Raw genomic sequence first — 18,307 nt, 5'->3', positions numbered from 1 at the left:
CAAATTTTAAACTGCCTTTCTTTGATTATTCGTGAGGGCATACATTTTTTAGGTGTTAACTAATCACTTGTATTTCCTCTTTCATCGTTTTTTTAGTTTTAAAAGCAGAACACTCACAGTAGGATAACAGGAGGAGGTATTACTGCCTCCATGTTTTAGCCAGCGGCCAACTAAAGAGGACTAAAGTATTTTGCCCAGAATTGTCACCAGCTCAACCTACTTGGAATTGCAGGATTCTCAGCATTGGTTCAGCTCTGTGCCTCTCAGAGTATGCCTGCCTTTCATTATGTGTGAAATTCAATGGAATAAAAGTGGCTGCAAGCATAGCATTGTGGGGTTCCATATTTATTATCTTTCGGTGACAGCCGCATCCAATTTTCTCAGTTAAGAAGTCAAAGGGGTTACAAATTCCACGCAGGACCTGGAAATCCAGCTGAGCTGTTTGAGTTTTCTTCTACTTCTCCATGAATAAACATTCTACAGAAGAGCCCTAAACAAACAATGCTGCTAATGATGTGTGAGGCAGATGGGTCCTCAAACTCAACTGGCCAGGGGGACGCTGGCTTTGCCTGGCTAACTCCAGTGCAAAAAATTGTTTTTGCCAAAGAAACCTTGTAACTAGATATGTGCTTAAATCACATAGAACGGAAGTGTTGAATCAGAAGGCATTTTTTTTCCCCTGCTGCTTTTCCGAACCTAACCATGCTTTGTGGCCACAGCACTGTCCTGAAATCACCCTCTGTTTCTAGGTGATATAGTGCTTGTGCAATGATTCAAATGATGGAAGAAAAAAAAAAATAACTCCCTCCTCACATCTGGGTTCTATCAGCAAAATAAAACCACACTGTTGGTTTCAAAAGCATTTAGAAATTTAGCTTAAAAAATAGGCTAAAAAACTGACAGAAAGAGAAATTCTAATGAGTACCCTCTGCAAAAAATGCCCAGTGGCCAGTGTCCTAAAGTTCAAGTCCAGGAAACATGAGTAAGGGTCTCCAGCAGATCTCAACTGCTGGAGCAGGAATAAGGGAGGTGTGTTCTCTGTCTCCTGCAAAAGAGCCTCATCCTTGTGGACGTTACTGTCTGGGAAGGCTGGATCTGAGGCTCTGATATACCACAAATAAATGCATGCTACTGGCACACGGCATCACCGCGGTTTCCTTGTCTCCCGGGCTGCATAAGAAAAACCTCGCTTCTTTTACTCATATGTAAGCACATTCACTGTTCCATAGAAAGCCTATGCTCTGGGTGGCACCCACAGATGAAAGTGAGAACAGGAGCCGGGCGCGGTGGCTCACGCCTGTAATCCCAGCACTCTGGGAGGCCGAGGCGGGCGGATCACGAGGTCAGGAGATCGAGACCATCCTGGCTAACACAATGAAACCCCGTCTCTACTAAAAATACAAAAAATTAGCTGGGCGTGGTGGTGGGCGCCTGTAGTCCCAGCTACTCGGGAGGCTGAGGCAGGAGAATGGCGTGAACCCAGGAGGCGGAGCTTGCAGTGAGGCGAGATCACACCACTGCACACTCCAGCCTGGGTGACAGAGCGAGACTCTGTCTCAAAAAAAAAAAAAGTGAGAACAGGAATGTAAAAATGCATCCCAGTGACCATCTCCAACTCAAAATGACTGAACCCCTAGGAAAACCTCAGTGGTACAATGTACTCATGTTTGTGTGAAAAGAAACCACATACCCAACACTAAAAGCCAATATCAATAACCAAAAAGTCAATGGAAAACAGCGCAGTATAACATAGCCAGTATAATATGACCTGATTTGGTTCAGTAGGGAACAGCATGGGAAGGTATGTGGCAAATGATAAAACTATTGCATTTTTCCAACATTAAGAAAACATCATCAAATACAGAGGCAAAACCAGAATGCCTTGTGCTCTTCACCCCAGCTCCTACACAGCCCCAGACTTCTCCCCATCTGTACATTAGAAACAATCTCCCCTTCCCCCTTCTTTCCCACACTCACTGCCCACCCCAACACATATTTATTTTTAATTATTTTCAAAAAAAAGTAAGAGACTAGGTCTCACTGTATTGCCCAAGCTGGTTTTGAACTCCCGGGCTCAAGTGATCCTCTCACCTTGGCCTCCCATAGTTTTGAGATTACAGGCATAAGCCACTGCACCCGGCCCCCAACACATACTAACCAGAGAAAAATAATCAAAATTAGAGTCAACATTTATGGAGGGCTAACTGCATACTTTGTACTAGGGGCTGAGGGATGGGATGAACAGAGGCCTGGCAAGGTGAAGGGTAATGAAGAGAAACAAAATCCTTGCCCTAGTTCAGCAGTGAGAGCAGCCAGGCCGGAAAACGCCGGGGAAACAGTGGTAATCACAGGCAAGAGAAGGTTGGCGGGTTCAGGGGTACGGCCATGCTCCCATCTGTGTAAAACCCTGGGCAGCAGCCACTGTAGAATCTGTCCCTGTTTGGTTACCCTGTTTGAACAAACAGAACTTGAGATAATTTGTGTGCACAGGAGTAAACTTTTCTTGACCCATTAAACCCCTTCTGACTTAAAAAATAAATAAATAAAAGCTTTTAAAAATTGAAACAAAACACACAGAGTAAAACGCACAAGTCTTAAATATACAGCTGATGAGTTTCCACATATGCACAGACCCATGAAACTAAGACCCAGACCAAGAACCACCTAACCATGGGCAAACCAAATTGATACGCTGCAGGTAAATGCAGGAGTAGAATCTAGTTGGATCTCTAATCTACCTTTTAAAAGTTGTTTTAGCTGGGCACTGTGGCCCATGCCGGAAATCCCAGCATTTTGGGAGGATGAGGCAGGAGGATCACTTGAGACCAGGAGTTAGAGACCACCCTGAGCAATATAGGGAGACCCTGTCTCTACAGAAAATTTTAAAATTAGCTGGGTGTGGTGGCACATGCCTGTAGTCCCAGCTGGTTGGTAGGCTGGGGCAGGAGAATTGCTTGAGACCAGGAGTTCAAGCCTGCAGTGAGCCATGATTACACCACTGCACTCCAGCCTGAGCAACAGAGTGAGACCCTGTCTAAAAAAAAAAAAAAAAAAAAAGGCCGGGCGCGGTGGCTCACGCCTGTAATCCCAGCACTTTGGGAGGCTGAGGCGGGCGGATCACAAGGTCAGGAGATCGAGACCATTCTGGCCAACACGGTAAAACCCCGTCTCTACTAAAAAAAAAATACAAAAAATTAGCCTGGCATGGTGGCGGGCGCCTGTAGTCCCAGCTACTCGGGAGGCTGAGGCAGGAGAATGGCGTGAACTCGGGAGGCGGAGCTTGCGGCGAGCCAAGATCGCGCCACTGCACTCCAGCCTGGGCGACAGAGCAAGACTCCTCTCAAAAAAAAAAAAAAAAGAAAAGAAAAAGAAATAAAAATATAAAAGTTGTTTCATTGTTGTTGTTTATTCTGATATTTAGAGACAGTTTACTCCTTCTGGGGGTTTGTGGGTGGAAAGTCAACTAACAAGGATCTAGGAAACACTAGGAAATATTCTCCCAGCAAGCACACACATACTCATTCAGAATAGTATTTTCTACTTGTTGGCCAGGTGCAGTGTCTCACGCCTGTAATCCCAGCACTTTGGGAGGCCAAGGCAGGTGGATCACTTGAGGTCAGGAGTTCGAAACCAGCCTGACCAACATGGAGAAACCCTGTCTCTACTAAAAATACAAAATTAGCCAGGCATGGTGGCTGGCTGTAGCGGAACTACTCGGGAGGCTGAGGTGGGAGGATCACCCAAGGAGCCCAGGAGCCCAGGAGGTTGAGGCTGCAGTGAGCCATGATTATGCCATTGCACTTCAGCCTAGGCAACAGAGTGAGACCCTGTCTCAAAAAGAAAAAAAAAAAAAAAGAATTTTCTACTTGTTTAGGGATCTCTCAGGATCCCTAACATTTAAGAAATATTTAGGAAACCAGGCTCTGACTTACTGCCATCACGTATTTTGCATCCCTAATATTTAGGAACAGGGCGTGAAGCAGTTGGCTTTTATATGTGATCTGGGCGCTTCCTCTTACGTAACACCACAAACTTCTCGTTCTCTTCAACTTTTTTTTCCGTTTGTAAGACATTTCTCTCCGACCGTAGGACAGTGACAGTTGACAATGCTTTTTTCCAGATCTTCCATTCTTCTTTTTCTAGCTTTGTCTTAGAATTAAAATGAACAGTTTCAAAAATAAACTTGATTTTCTTTAAAAGAAAAAAACAAAACAAACAAAAATGCTTAGTTTGGAACACAACCCATGGTTGGAAGTGAACCACCTGCTCTCTTCCTAGAGCCGTGGAAAACTCAGGGTTAACGATGGGATTATGCTGGCCAAGGATTTCAAAATGCTCATATTTCAAGCACTTACTATCTTATACTATGTAACACTGAAAAATACTAGTTAGTATATTAATTCATGTAGTAGCCCCAACTTTCTGTCAGTTTGTCACACTTACAGGGTGTTTTTAATAAGCAATAGGTTTACAATGAAAGTTGTGACAGTCAGGATGTTAATATAGCGTTAAGGAAGCAAATGTGTATTAAACTTCATTAGCAGCTCCTGGGCATTTCCTGTAGTGAAGCTTTACAGACTAAGACACGTTTCCGATTAAATCACAAGGCAAGCTGACTCAATTTTAGCTCTGCCAGCGGTGACAATTTCTTAGTATACTATTGCTTAAAGTATGCCCTACTTTTTAAAGTTTATAGATATAAAAGCAGGAAAATGGGTGAAAGGAAGATCCCAGAGATTGTGTTTTCCATTTTTCCATAGCACTTTAGCAGCCATTGACATGCCTGGGGACATCCATAATCACTCCATTTGAAATTTCTCCTTTTCCTCCCTTATTGCAGGAAGATCACTGAGCAATCTTCATCACATAGCAGTCTAAGTGATCAAACTTTTATGTACTGCAGCGAAACCATTCCAATTGCTCACAAATTTATTGAAATATCAAGTAAAAAGGCAACAATAGGCCAGGTGCAGTGGCTCGTACCTGTAATCCCAGCACTTTGGGAGGCCGAGACGGGTGGATCACCTGAAGTCAAGAGTTCAAGACCAGCCTGGCCAACATGGTGAAACCCCGTCTCTATTAAAAATACAAAAAAAAAAAAATTAGCTGAGCGTAGTGGTACACGCCTGTAATCCCAGCTATTCGGGAGGCTGAGGCAGGAGAATCCCTTGAACCCGGGAGGCGGAGGTTGCAGTGAGCCGAGATCGCGTCACTGCACTCCAGCCTGGGTGACAAGAGCGAGACTCCATCTCAAAATAAATAAAGGCAACAATAGCGATGACTGCAATCCTGAGTGTGCGCCTGGGTGAGGAGACTCAAAGACGTTCGGCAGGTCGGAGGAGAGATGCGCTCAACCTGAATTGTTCCTGTGACCCTGAGAAAGTGACTTCTCATTCTCTGCCTTATTTTTATTGGTAAACAAACAAACAAAAAGCAAGCAAACAAAAAGCAACCACTGTCATTAAATGTCTACACAGTGCTTTTGTTAAATATCTACACCTGCTTTGAGTGTCATCTGGTTACTAAGATTTGCTATTATGTGACAGCTCTCATTTAGGTTCCCTGAACCAGTTAAATTAAGGAATTCTTTTTTTTTTTCTTTCTTTCTTTTTTTTTTCTGAGACAGAGTCTCGCTCTGTCACCCAGGCTGGAGTGCAGTTGCGTGATCTCAGCTCACTGCAACCTCCACCTCCCCAGTTCAAGCAATTCTGCCTCAGCCTCCTGAGTAGCTAGGATTACAGGTGTGCTCCATCACACCCAGCTAATTTTTGTATTTTTAGTAGAGACAGGGTTTCACCATATTGGCCAGGCTGATCCCGAACTCCTGACCTCGTAATCCACCTGCCTCGGCCTCCCAAAGTGTTGGGATTACAGGCATGAGCCACTGCACCTGGCCCATTAAAGAATTCTTGATGGTTACAACAGTAGCCACTGATTTCTTATGTTAGTTACTTGAACTCTTTGGCCTTCAATAGTAAGTTAGTTAGTTAGTTTATTTATTTTGAGACGGAGTCTTGCTCTGTCGCCCATGCTGAGTGCAGTTGCTCCATCTCAGCTGACTGCAACCTCCGCCTCCCAGGTTCATGCGATTCACCTGCTTCAGCCTCCTGAGCAGGTGGGATTACAGGCGTACACCATCACACTGGCTAATTTTTGTATTTTTAGTAGAGAAGGGGTTTCACCATGTTGGCCAGGCTGATCTCGAACTCCTGACCTCAGGTGATCTGCCTACCTCGGCCTCCCAAACTGCTGGGATTACAGGCGTGAGCCACCGCGCCTGGCCAAATAGTTTAAAAATAAAAAATAAACAACAAAGAATCTCACTGAAGCTTGAGATTGAAGCTCAGTCTGAAGCCCCAGGCGAGCTGTTCCAACTTTAGAGAAAATGTGGACAGGGTTTTCATGCTTCTTCAATTTCCTGCACACAAGGCGGAAGGTCAGTGCTTGGTGTTACTGACCTCTTTAGGAATGGCTGGATTCAGGAAGGCAGTGGCATCATGTGACATAAGGGTGTGGTTTTATCTCAGAACCATCTTTTCTGGGGTGTGAAGAGTTAATGCTGGCAAGGCTGAGCCTTTGCTTTTCTGCCCCTTGAGATTCTGGCTGTTTTTTTTAAACCTTTAACCCTATCCTCTTGGCAGAAAAGGGGACCTGGCTGTGAACTCTGTAGCTGGGCTGATCCCTAAAGCTCCTCTGGGTCTGACATTATGTAAGAAATGTAAATGCTCTGGCGCATCCAGATAGGACTTTCCAGCAAAGCCTGGCCTGGCGCCAGCACCTTTTCAAAAAGGGAGTACCCTTCGCATTCTGGCTCAGTCAGGCCTCGGGCGGCAGCGTCCCGCCTAACGCGGAGTTCCAAATCCGCTCTGAGTAAGACTGATCTTGATTCCCCCTTGTCTTTTGAAATATTTATCAACATGCAAAAGCCTACGAGGATCCTGATAAAAATGACCTTTACTGGCAGAGAGAACACAGCCCCAGGCTAGGCAGAAGCAGCCGAGTCAGCAGTCCACTCCACGGTGGTGAACATTTGGAATTAGTCAGCTCTAGGCAGTCTCTAAACCTGTGCCTACTTCCCTTGGAAAACAGAATTGAAACTGCTTTAAAATATTGCTTCTCCACGCCCACTTCGGCCCTCAGTACTGACATTCTGGAAAGAGCTCTAGCTGCGGGAATCATCCCACCCCACAAACATAAAATGGCACTTGACAAAAATTGACATGCAAGAGCCTCCCCTTGAGAGCGTCTTCTCTCCTCTCCAGAAGCTGTGCCTCGCCTGCTCCTGCTTTCCCTTCTGCTCGGCAGGGGTGCACTCATCATTAGTCCTAGTTGTACTTTTCACTCTTCCCAGGCCCTGTCACTCTCTTCAAGCCCGGCCACACCCCGCTTTTCCCAGCACTGTCCCTCCCTGCCAAAATCTCCCTGAAGTTCTGCTCCCGGGCTCTCACTGGGAAGAGAGGTCACCGACACCAGAGTGGGCTTTTCAAGGATAAAGGGCTAGTAGGGAAGTCACCGCTAGAGGGTGACATAATTACACACAAACACATTCCTGGTCATGCAAGGGCACAGCCAGCTGTGGGGCTGAAGGCATGAAACAGATCAGCATATCCACCAGCAGTACACACACTCACACAAGCACAAACACACACACACACACTCTGTCTCTCTCACACACACACCCTCCCCCCACACACTCTCACACACACACTCTCACACACCCACATACACTCTCACACACCCCCCCCACACACTCTCTCACACACACATACACTCTGTCTCACACACACACACACAACCCTCCCCCCACACACTCTCTCACACACACACTCTGACACACACACACCCTCCCCACACACACTTTCACACACACTCTCTCACACACACACACCCATACACACTCTCTCACACACCCCCCACACACTCTCACACACACACACACCCCCACACACTCTCACACTCTCTCACACACACCCTCCCCCCACACACTCTCTCACACACACTCACTCTCTGACACACATACACCCATACACACTCTCTCACACACCCCCCCACACACACTCTCACACTCTCACACTCACTCTCTCTCACACACACTCACACACTCATACACCCCACACACACACTCTCACACACACACTCTCACACACACACTCTCTCACACACCCCACACACACTCACACACACTCTCACACACACACATGCGCTCTCTCTCACACACAACCCCACACTCTCACACACACACACACACCCACACTCTCACACACACTCACTCTCACACACCCACACACACTCACACACACACCCCCACACTCTCACACACACCCCCACACACACACACTCACACACCCTCCCCACACACTCTCTCACACACACTCACACACCCCCACACACACACTCTCACACACACCCCCCACACACTCTGTCTCTCTCTCACACACACACACTCACACACACAGTCCCTCCCCCCACACTCACACTCTCTCACACACACCCCCCACACACACCCTCCCCCACACACTCTCACATACCCCCCACACACTCTCTCAGACACACACTCACACCCCCCCACACACTCTGTCTCTCACACACACACACACCCTCCCCCACACACTCTCTCACACTCACCCCACACACTCTCACACACACACTCACCCCCCACACACACACTCTGACCTACTTTGGCTTTCAAACCAACCAGAGCCTTCGAGTGTCTTCCATGACCCCACCATGCCTCACCGTGAGCAGGTCCTGCTCACAGCATGGTCAATATCACACTCACTGTTAACTCTATTTTTTTCCCAAGCCAAAGGTACTTTATGAGGAGTTGTTCAAATACGTAATGGGACAGCCGTACTCCTAACAAGCAAAACATGCTACACATTTACATGGCACTTTAAAGATCTCAAAACATATTTGCACATCTTTTTTTCCTTTTATTTTCAGTTGACATGTAAAAATTGTACACATTTATAGAGCACAGAGTGCTATTTCTATCCATGTATGCTATGTGTAATGGATCCAATCAGGGTAATCAGCATATCCAACACCTCGAAAACTATTTCTTTGTGTTGGGAACACTGAAAACCCTCTCTTCTAGCTTTTTGAGCAAATAAAATAAATTGTTAACTATATTCGCCCTACGGTGCTTTAGAACACTAGAACTCATTCCTCCTGTCTAGCTGTAATTTTACATCCATTAACCAACCTATTCCTGTCGTCCCCTCCCTGCTGCCCTTCCCAGCCTCTTTCTTTCAGACAGGGTCTCCCTCTGTTACCCAGGCTGGAGTGCAGTGGTGTGATCATACCTCACTGCAGCCTCGACCTCCTGGGCTCAAGCAATCCTCCCATCTTAGCCTCCAGAGTAGCTGGGATCCCTGATGCGCACCACAATGCCAGGCTCATTTTTGTATTTTTGTAGAGATGGGGGTCTCCACATGTTGCCCAGGCTGGTCTCGAATTCCTGACCTCAAGTGAGCCACCCACCTCGGCTTCCCAAAGTGCTGGGATTACAGACGTGAGCCACAGTGCCTCACCCCTACTTCTATTTCTATGAGCTCAGTTGTTTTTAGCTCCCACACATGAGTGAGAACATGTGGCATTTATCTGTCTGTGTCATGGACCTCTCTTTACGTGGCATCATCGAGTAACTGCATCCTAGCAAGGCCGACTGCTAAACTTATATTGTCAACGCAGCAAAGCATGGTGGCTGGGATATGGGCTCTAGATCCAGATCACAGGATTAAAATTCCAGTTCAGCTAGCTGTTTGGTCTTGAGCAAGTCACTTCTCTGGGCCGTACTTCCTCACCTGTAAAATGGAGATAATAATGAACCCTCTTCATAGGTTGTAAAATGAGCTGTTGTGACAATTAGGGAAGTTCATAAATGTAAAGACCTTAAAAGAAGGCCTACTGCTCAATCAATGCTCTGTAAACATTAGGCTATTTACATTACGGTCTGTCACGGTACTAGGAGGTTACACACATTACCCCAGTCAACCCTCACAAAACTCCCAAGATTTGGAAATCACTAGTTCCATTTCATAGATGAGACAATTGAGGCTCTTAGTGGTTAAATCACTTGTCCAAAGTCATAGAGCTAATAAGTGACAGAGTCAAGATTTTATCCTAGAATTCATCTGACTGTAAAACCTAAATTCTTTTCACCATATCACTGGAGAAAATTTCAACCTTTGTATCAGAGGAGCTTATGATCTAAAAGACAGAAGACGGAGGGGGGCGGGGGACTATAGTTTTTTCCTGTATTATTTTTATTTTGCCAAAAAAGAGAGAGCTTTTAAGAAGTATAATTTAACAAAAGTTTTAAAGAAGGAAAAAAAAAGATGGGTACTAGGAGGTTCTACCAGTGATTCTCAGTTCTGTGAACCCCAGTTCCCAGGTAATGCTGACAGCAATGTGAGAAATGCAAATTCTCAGGCCTCTCCCCAGATGTCCTGCATCAGGAAGCCCTTGAGTTTATTCTGATGCCTAGTCAAGCTTCAGAACCACCGCTCTAAGCAAAAGAAAGAGTAACAGTTGGGCCAGGCGTAATGACTCACGCCTATAATCCCAGCACTTTGGGAGGCTGAGACGGGTGGGTCACCTGAGGTCAGGAGTTCAAAACCAGCCTGGCCAACATGGTGAAACCCCATCTCTACTAATAATACAAAAGTCAGCCAGGCGTGGTGGCAGGTGCCTGTAATCCTAGCTACTCCGGAGGCTGAGGCAGGAGAATCGCTTGAACCCAGGAGGCGGAGGTTGCCGTGAGCTGAGATCGTGCCACTGCACTCCAGCTTGGTCGACAAAGTGAGACTCTGTCTCAAAAAAAAAGAAAGAGTAAGAGTTGGTAGTGAAACCATAGGTCCAAGGCCACAGGACGGATGGATGTCTGGCAGAAAAGGAGTTATGGACTATTTCTTTGCAGGTGAATGGAACATGCTACCCTTCCTGACTTACAGAGGAGAAGATAAGATGCAAGCGGACGGCTGGCCCTACCTGAAAGATCATTCTCTTATGCGCCTACACTTTTGTTATGTTTCCAGTGCTTGAACCTGTACATTTCTTTTTCTTTTTTTTGAGACGGAGTCTCACTCTGTTGCCCAGGCTGGAGTGCAGTGGAGTGATCTCGCTCACTGCAACCTCCACATCTCAGGTTCAAGCTATTCTCCTGCCTCAGCCTCCCGAGTAGCTGAGATTACAGGCACCCACCAGTACGCCCGGCTAATTTGTAATCTGTAAAATGGAGATAATAATGAACCCTCTTCATAGGTTGTAAAATGAGCTGTTTTAGTAGAGATGGGATTTCACCAAGTTAGCCAGCCTGGTCTCGAATTCCTGACCCTGTGATTCGCCTGCCTCGGCCTGCCAAAGTGCTGGGATTACAGGCGTGAGCCACTGCACCCAGCTTCAAACCTGTACATTTCTTTAAAACAGGAAGTAAAGTTTAAAAAAAGTTTAACTGTCAGCAAATGTACATCTGTATAATTTTGAGGCACATCTGTAAAGGTTTTTTTTTTTTTCTTTTTCAAAGTGCATCTTTATAAAAGAAAAAAACAAAAACAGCATTTACTAGGTCCCTACTATGTGCCGGGTATGCACTAGGCCTTTCCTTTCTCGTGGATGTTTTCTTAATGCATCTCACCACAGCTCCGTGAACAGCAATCACTTTCGTTTTATAGATGAGGAAATTGAAGCTCAAAGAATTGAGTGACTTTGCCACAGGTCATGCAACAGACTACAGTGGGAGGGCAAGGATTCAAACACACAGCTTCAGACTCCAAGTGTGCTGTGAACACAGCTCACAGGAAATGGGAACAGAAGGCACGGGCACGTAGGGGAGAGTCACACATGGACGCCACAGACAGGACACCCTGAACTTCCCTCTTTTTCCATCCTTGTCTGGTTCTATTGTTAGAAGAAGAATGGGGCAAATGAGGAGAGAGCTGACTAAAACAAATTTTTTTTTGAGGCAATCTCAGTTGTAAAAACAGTTGCAAAGTCCAGCAAAAACAGTTGCAAAGTCCAGACCATGAATTAAAATTTTCTGACTTCAGATACTGAATTCCAATTCCAGATACATAAGAGTTAAAATAAAGGTTTCTCTTTTTTCTCTCTCTCCTCTCTCTCTCTGTTACCCAGGCTGGAGTGCACTGGTGTGATCACGGCTCACTGCAGCCTCGACCTCCTGGGCTCAAACTATCCTCCTACCTCAGCCTCATGAATAGCTGGGATTACAGGTGCGCACCACTGTGTCTGGCGAATTTTTTAAATTTAACTTTGTAGGGACAGGGTCTCCCTGTGTTGCCCAGGCTGATCTTGAACTCTTGGGCTGAAGCGATCCTCCCGCTTCAACCTCCCCAAATGCTGGGATTACGGGAATGATCCACTGTGCCCAGCCAGATCTCTTATTCTTTTTTTTTTTTTTTCCAGATCTCTTATTCTTGGGAAAAATAAAAGCTAAGAATTCTTTGGGAAAGTGATTTTTTAGATTTTTTAGATTAACTGATGCCTCAATATGGAAGATCCATAACAATGTATGACAATACATGGTTGCTATTGTAATGTTCTTATTTTTTTCTAAACAATGTAAAACTTCAGCCTATTCTCTAAAAAAATTTCCACTATAATGTAACGACATTCTTCCCATCAACACCTATTCAAATTCTAGGTTTCACTACGGATCCTCCAAACTGAGAACTTTATTTCTATCACTCTGCTGGCACTTATAACACTAACAAATACTGTCACTGTCACAGGTATTTTCTAGCTCACCTGCTGGATCCCAAGTTCTTAAAGGCAAAAACATAATCTTCTACATCTTTGTTTATTTCATAGCACAGGCAATGTATATAATTTGTATTAATATTTTCCCGAATTTTTTTTCTTGAGAGATGGTCTGGCTCTGTCACCCAAGCTGGAGTGCAGGGGGGCAAGCACAGTTCATTGCAGCCTTGACCTCCTGGCCCAGCGGTCTTCCCGCTTGCCTCAGCCTCCTGACTAGCTGGGACTGCAGGTGCATGCCATCACGCCTGGCTAATTATTTTTATTTTTATTTCTTGTAGAGATGGGACCTTGCTATGTTGCCTAGGCTGGTCTCAAACTCTTGGGATCAAGCAATCCTCCCAGCCTGGCCTCCCAGAGTGCTGAGATTACAGCCACCCTGCCCAGCCTGAATGATTGAATACATTGAAAACCCGTCTTTCTAAGTGTTCAGTGACCTGGAATTGGCTACATTTACAACACACTTTATTTTTCTAGAGTTGTTCTATCTACCTGTTTTGTAACAAGTACCTAAGGTGTTTGTCAACATTGAACAAACAATACCTGATATCTGAGATTATTCTATTACCGTATTTCTAATTCTTTGGTTGGGTGCCTAAAACTACAAAAACACCTATTATAGTTAACACTCAAAAGTTGCAAATAACAAATTACAAATGGCAACCCCATTTCAAGAGTAAAAGGGCGTGACCATCCATCGGGGGTGAATAGTAATAGCACAGCATCCCCTTTCACCTCCGCGGGTTTTCCGGTATGGACAATATAGTGCACATTCACCCTCACGGGAAGGCTTTGGCTACCTGGATCACAAGCCCTTATTTTTACGGTAGTGGATAAAGATGATCCTAGCCTACATTTACAAGATACAGTAAGCTAATAATTTGGGGGAACATCTCAAATATCTCAGGGGGTTCCTGGCAATCTGTTGATGTGAGAATACTTTTCACCTATTTTTCTCTCTTTTTTTTTCTATCTTTATTTCAAAATGTTTGTCCTGCTAAAATCTTTTTTAAATTTTTAATTGTAAAGTACACATAACATAAAATTTGTCATCTTAACCATTTTTTTTGTTTATTTTTGTTTTTTTTAGACGAAGTTTTGCTCTTATTGCCCAGGCTGCAATGCAATGGCACGATCTCGGCTCACCGCAACCTCCACCTCCCGGGTTTAAGTGATTCTCCTGCCTCAGCCTCCTGAGTAGTTGGGATTACAGGCATGTGCCACCACGCCCAGCTAATTTTGTATTTTTAGTAGAGACAAGGTTTCTCCATGTTGGTCAGGCTGGTCTCGAACTCCTGACCTCAGGTAATCTGCCCTCCTCAGCCTCCCAAAGTGCTGGGATTATAGGCATGAGTCACCACGCCCGATCCATTTTTAAGTGCACAGCTCAGTAGTGTTAGGTATATTCACATTATTGTGCAACCAATTTTCAGAACTTTTCCATTTTGTAAAACTGAAACTCTATACCCATTAAACAACTCCCCATTCCACATCAACCCTCTCCCCAGCCCCTAGCAATGATTATTTTTTCTGTTTCTATAATTTTGACTACTCTAGATACCTCATATAAGTGGAATTGTACAGTATTTGTCCTTTTGTGACTGGCTTACTAACTTAGCACAGTGTCCTTAAGGTTCATCCATGTCGTACTATGTGTCAGAATCTCCTTCTTTTTCAAGGCTGAATAATATTCCCTTGTGAGTATATACCACAATTTGTTTATCCATTCATTTGTCAATGGACATTCGGATTGCTTCTAACTTCTGGTATTATGAATAACATTACTATGAACATGAATGTACAAACAGCTCTTCGAGCCCCTGCTTTCAATTCTTTTAGGTACATACCTAGAAACCGAATTGCTGAATCATATGGTAGGTCTATTTTTAATTTTTTGAGAAATGGCCATACCATTTTCCATAGCAGCTGCACAATTTTTTATAATAGAGATGGGGTCTTGCTATGTTGCCCAGGCTGATCTTGAACTCCTGGGCTCAAGCAATCCTCCCACTTCAGCCTCCCAAAGTGCTAGAATTACAGGTGTGAGCCACTGTGCCTGGTCCACAACTTTACATTCTCACCCGCAGTGCACCAGGATTCTACTTTCTCCAGATCCTTACCTATACTTGTTATTTTCTGTTTTATTAATAGTAGCCACCCTTATGGATATGAGGTGGTATCTTATTGTAGCTTTCATTTGCATTTCCCTAATGACTAATGATGTTGAGCATCTTTTCATGTGCTGTGGGTCATTTGTGTAACTTCTTTGGAGAAATGTCTATTTAAATCCTTTGCCCATTTTTAAATAGGGCTTTTTGTTGTTGTTGTTTCTGCTTAAATCTTTTATTTGCAATCACTGAATCAAATCCTCACCCTCTCTTATGTTTAATATTCTGTCACAAAGAAGTGTCGAGAGAGATGCTCTCCTACTCCTACTTAGAAATACTTAGCAACAGAATGAATGTTACTCTCAAGAAACCTTGAAGTTGGAAAGGCAGCATTTTATTATAAACTTCAGATTACTAATGGCTGCCCAGAACTCTCGAAGAAGTTTTGATATGTATGAAGTCTTTCATAAAGAGATTATTATTATATTATCCATCTCATTCACTTCAGTTCAACAACATTGACAAAATGTCTCCTACATAGCAGGCACTGTGCCATAGATACACTAGAGTTCAAGGAAAACAGACACAAAATATTTTAACTTTTTTTTTTTTGACAAGGTCTCTTGCTCTGTCGCCCAGGCTGGAGTGCAGTGGCACAGTACCAGCTCACTGCAACTTCTGTCTCCTGGGTTCATGCGATTCTCATGCCTCAGCCTCCTGAGTAGCTGGGATTACAGGCATGTGCCGCCATGCCCGGCTAATATTTTCATTTTTTTTTTTAGTAGAGACGGGGTTTCCCCACGTTGGCCAGGCTGGTCTCGAACTCCTGGCCTCAAGTGATCATCCCGCATCGGCCTCCCAAAATGCTGGGATTAGAGGCATGAGTCACTTTGCCCGGCCTATTTTAACTCCTTCTACCCAACCCATAAACTAGACTCTGGGCCACTATTTTTGGAGAGATATATGTATATTTGAATGAGGAGTTAAAAGCTACAGAGCTCTTCTGATCTTTCCTGCCAGGTCTTCCCCTTCTGAAGGAGAAAGTATGAATCCTTAGGTAAGCTTGATCTTTGGGTTGGGCTTCTTAATTTTCCCCCCTACCCAGGTGAAAAGCACATTCCATCTGAAAAATCTAGAATTAAAAAAAAAAAAATTCTTGGTAAGGATTTGGAGAGACTCCCTACACAAGGCTATCATTTCTGCTTTTAAACAGGCTATAGTTCATTCAGAAAAAAACTTCTGGTTGCAACTTGTTAAATCATATACAAAAATCTCAACCAGTTTTAAAAATATGAAGAGCAAGCCACGGGATTTTCTACATTGGAATACATCTTTGCCGGACAATCAGAGTCTCCTGTCTATACGTACTCTCCATATATTTTTGTGTCCTAAGTCTGAGCATAAACCAAAACTCCCAAGAAGTTACTGTATTCGAAGTTATTCTTAATATCTGGAGCCTGCATTAGGAACAATGTATAATTCCATGGGCTAAGGAGACAGTGTGCTAGGCTCTTGGCCTCACAGACTGTTCCTACTAGAAAGGTCCCTGAAGATTACCTAGTCAGATCACCCTGGTGTTACACAAGGAAACCGAGACCCAGAAAGGAGAGTTTCTTCAGTAGCATAAAGTCACCAGGTGTTCAGATTCTGCATAGGGTTCATTCTATGCCCTAGTTCCTTTTCCCCAGGAATGCTTTTTCTGTGATGCTTCTTGATGCTATATTTCCTATTTATTGAAGGTGAAAACAGTCATATTGGTGAAAATCCTTATAATATATACTTGAGTGCCTTAAATAAAAGGCTCTGTGTTAATAAGATTCTAGAATTCAAGTCAAGAAAAACTGTTGCTAGAACGAGGACCAGACGGCCAACTTCTAGAGAAAGTGCTTCCAGACACCTCTGAATGACTCTTCAGATTTGAGAACAAAGGCCTTTCTAGAGAAGGAAAACCATTAGGCTCCTTCTTAGTCCGAGGCTGGTCAGGTCCCTTGTCTAAAACTCCCCTCAAATGTGTGGGGTACTTTGTTTTGTATTAAGCAGGATTAAGTTACACTAAGGTGCTTTGGATTAAGGCCTTGACATCAACCCAAACGCATCTAGGTGCACAGAACAACCAAAAAGTGACTTTCACGCAGAATTTAAGGTAAAAGTTTAGGCAGAAGTGACTAAGAAGAATAAAAGCCTAGATAACCCCCAGGAGAAGAGTGAAGCCCAGGCATAACCCAGAATCGTGACACTTACTGCCACCGTACATCTGGATGTACTGGATGACTAACAGTACAGTCTATTTTTTCAGGAAGGTTATAAAAATCTATGGGCTTCACACTGCGTTGTAATGTGGGTGAGGTAACAAGCTGGCGAGAATTTTTGCTTCTGCATTTCCTGATTTAGGAAAGAGGAGTGGTAGGGGTGTAAAAGGTGTATTATGCCTATTACTGAATCTCTATGTATTTGGTCTAATACTGGTTGCTTGGGCAAAAGTTAGTCTCCTACGCTGAATATGGAACCCCTTCCAAATCTTGTTCAGGTCCTCAAAGAATCAATGAAACCATGTTCCCTTTCTGATAAATCCGCTTGTCTTGTATCTAGTTGTGTGGATCCATAAATTAAAATACAGAAGATCATTTTCTCTGATCCAAAAATTCTTGGTTTGGGGGTAGCTAAAATGAAACTTCTGAAATTCTATCCTTAGTACGGACATTTAGGACCCAGGGGCTACATCCTTGAATGGAATTGTGCCCTGGTTCCATAAAACAGTTGATAAACCAACAAACACGACTGGATTGCCTTAAACCAAGTTCAACTGTCATTCCATTTTAATCAAAAAGTAAATTGGATTCAGCATATACGAATATATTGACTATCAGTACAACTGAGCCATACAACTGATAGTCTAAGGCCGATGACAAGGAGGAAACTCCTAAAACAAGGCTTAGGGAAGGCTGTTCCCCTCTAAGCAAAGCGGGCTGAGGGCATTGGTGGCGCAGCAGCGTGCAGAAGTAGAGGGAAGTTTTCATGTATCAAGTACCGAGGGAAACACACACAGCGTGTCTGGAAACCATCAGAAGATGCTAGAAGGAAGTAGTCATGGATAATTCTAGAAATTTCTAGAACACCGACTGGAGGGGCTCATTGGTTAAGATGAGTACAGCCGAGTTTCTCTCCAATTTAAGACACAAGACTGGAGAGAAAAGAGTCGCAGTAAACAGCCCCAACCGGGGGAGCAGGGGGTGTGATAATGAGGCGTGTTAAGGGGCATTAGGGACAGTAAGAAAAGGAGAGTTGGGGTGACGATTATTGAGCACTGCTATAGGAGGAGGCTCTCGCAGGGATAATCAAGGGAGAGGGGTGTGAAATAAGGGTAACGAATTGTAGGGGTAAACTGTGGGAAGGGGCTGCGCAGACTTCAACAGCAAAGAAAA

General features: G+C 44.2%; 1 protein-coding gene across 1 annotated transcript in view; it reads right to left on the bottom strand.

Moving 5' to 3' along the window:
• WNT5B (Wnt family member 5B) overlaps positions 1-18,307 on the bottom strand; it is a 122,641-nt gene that overhangs the window by 37,990 nt on the left and 66,344 nt on the right. The window lies entirely within an intron of this gene.

This window comes from Pongo pygmaeus, chromosome 10 (genome assembly GCF_028885625.2).
Source record: "Pongo pygmaeus isolate AG05252 chromosome 10, NHGRI_mPonPyg2-v2.0_pri, whole genome shotgun sequence".
NCBI lineage: Eukaryota > Metazoa > Chordata > Mammalia > Primates > Hominidae > Pongo > Pongo pygmaeus.
The sequence above is the reverse complement of the archived record's forward strand: the minus strand, read 5'-3'. Positions and strand labels throughout refer to the sequence as shown.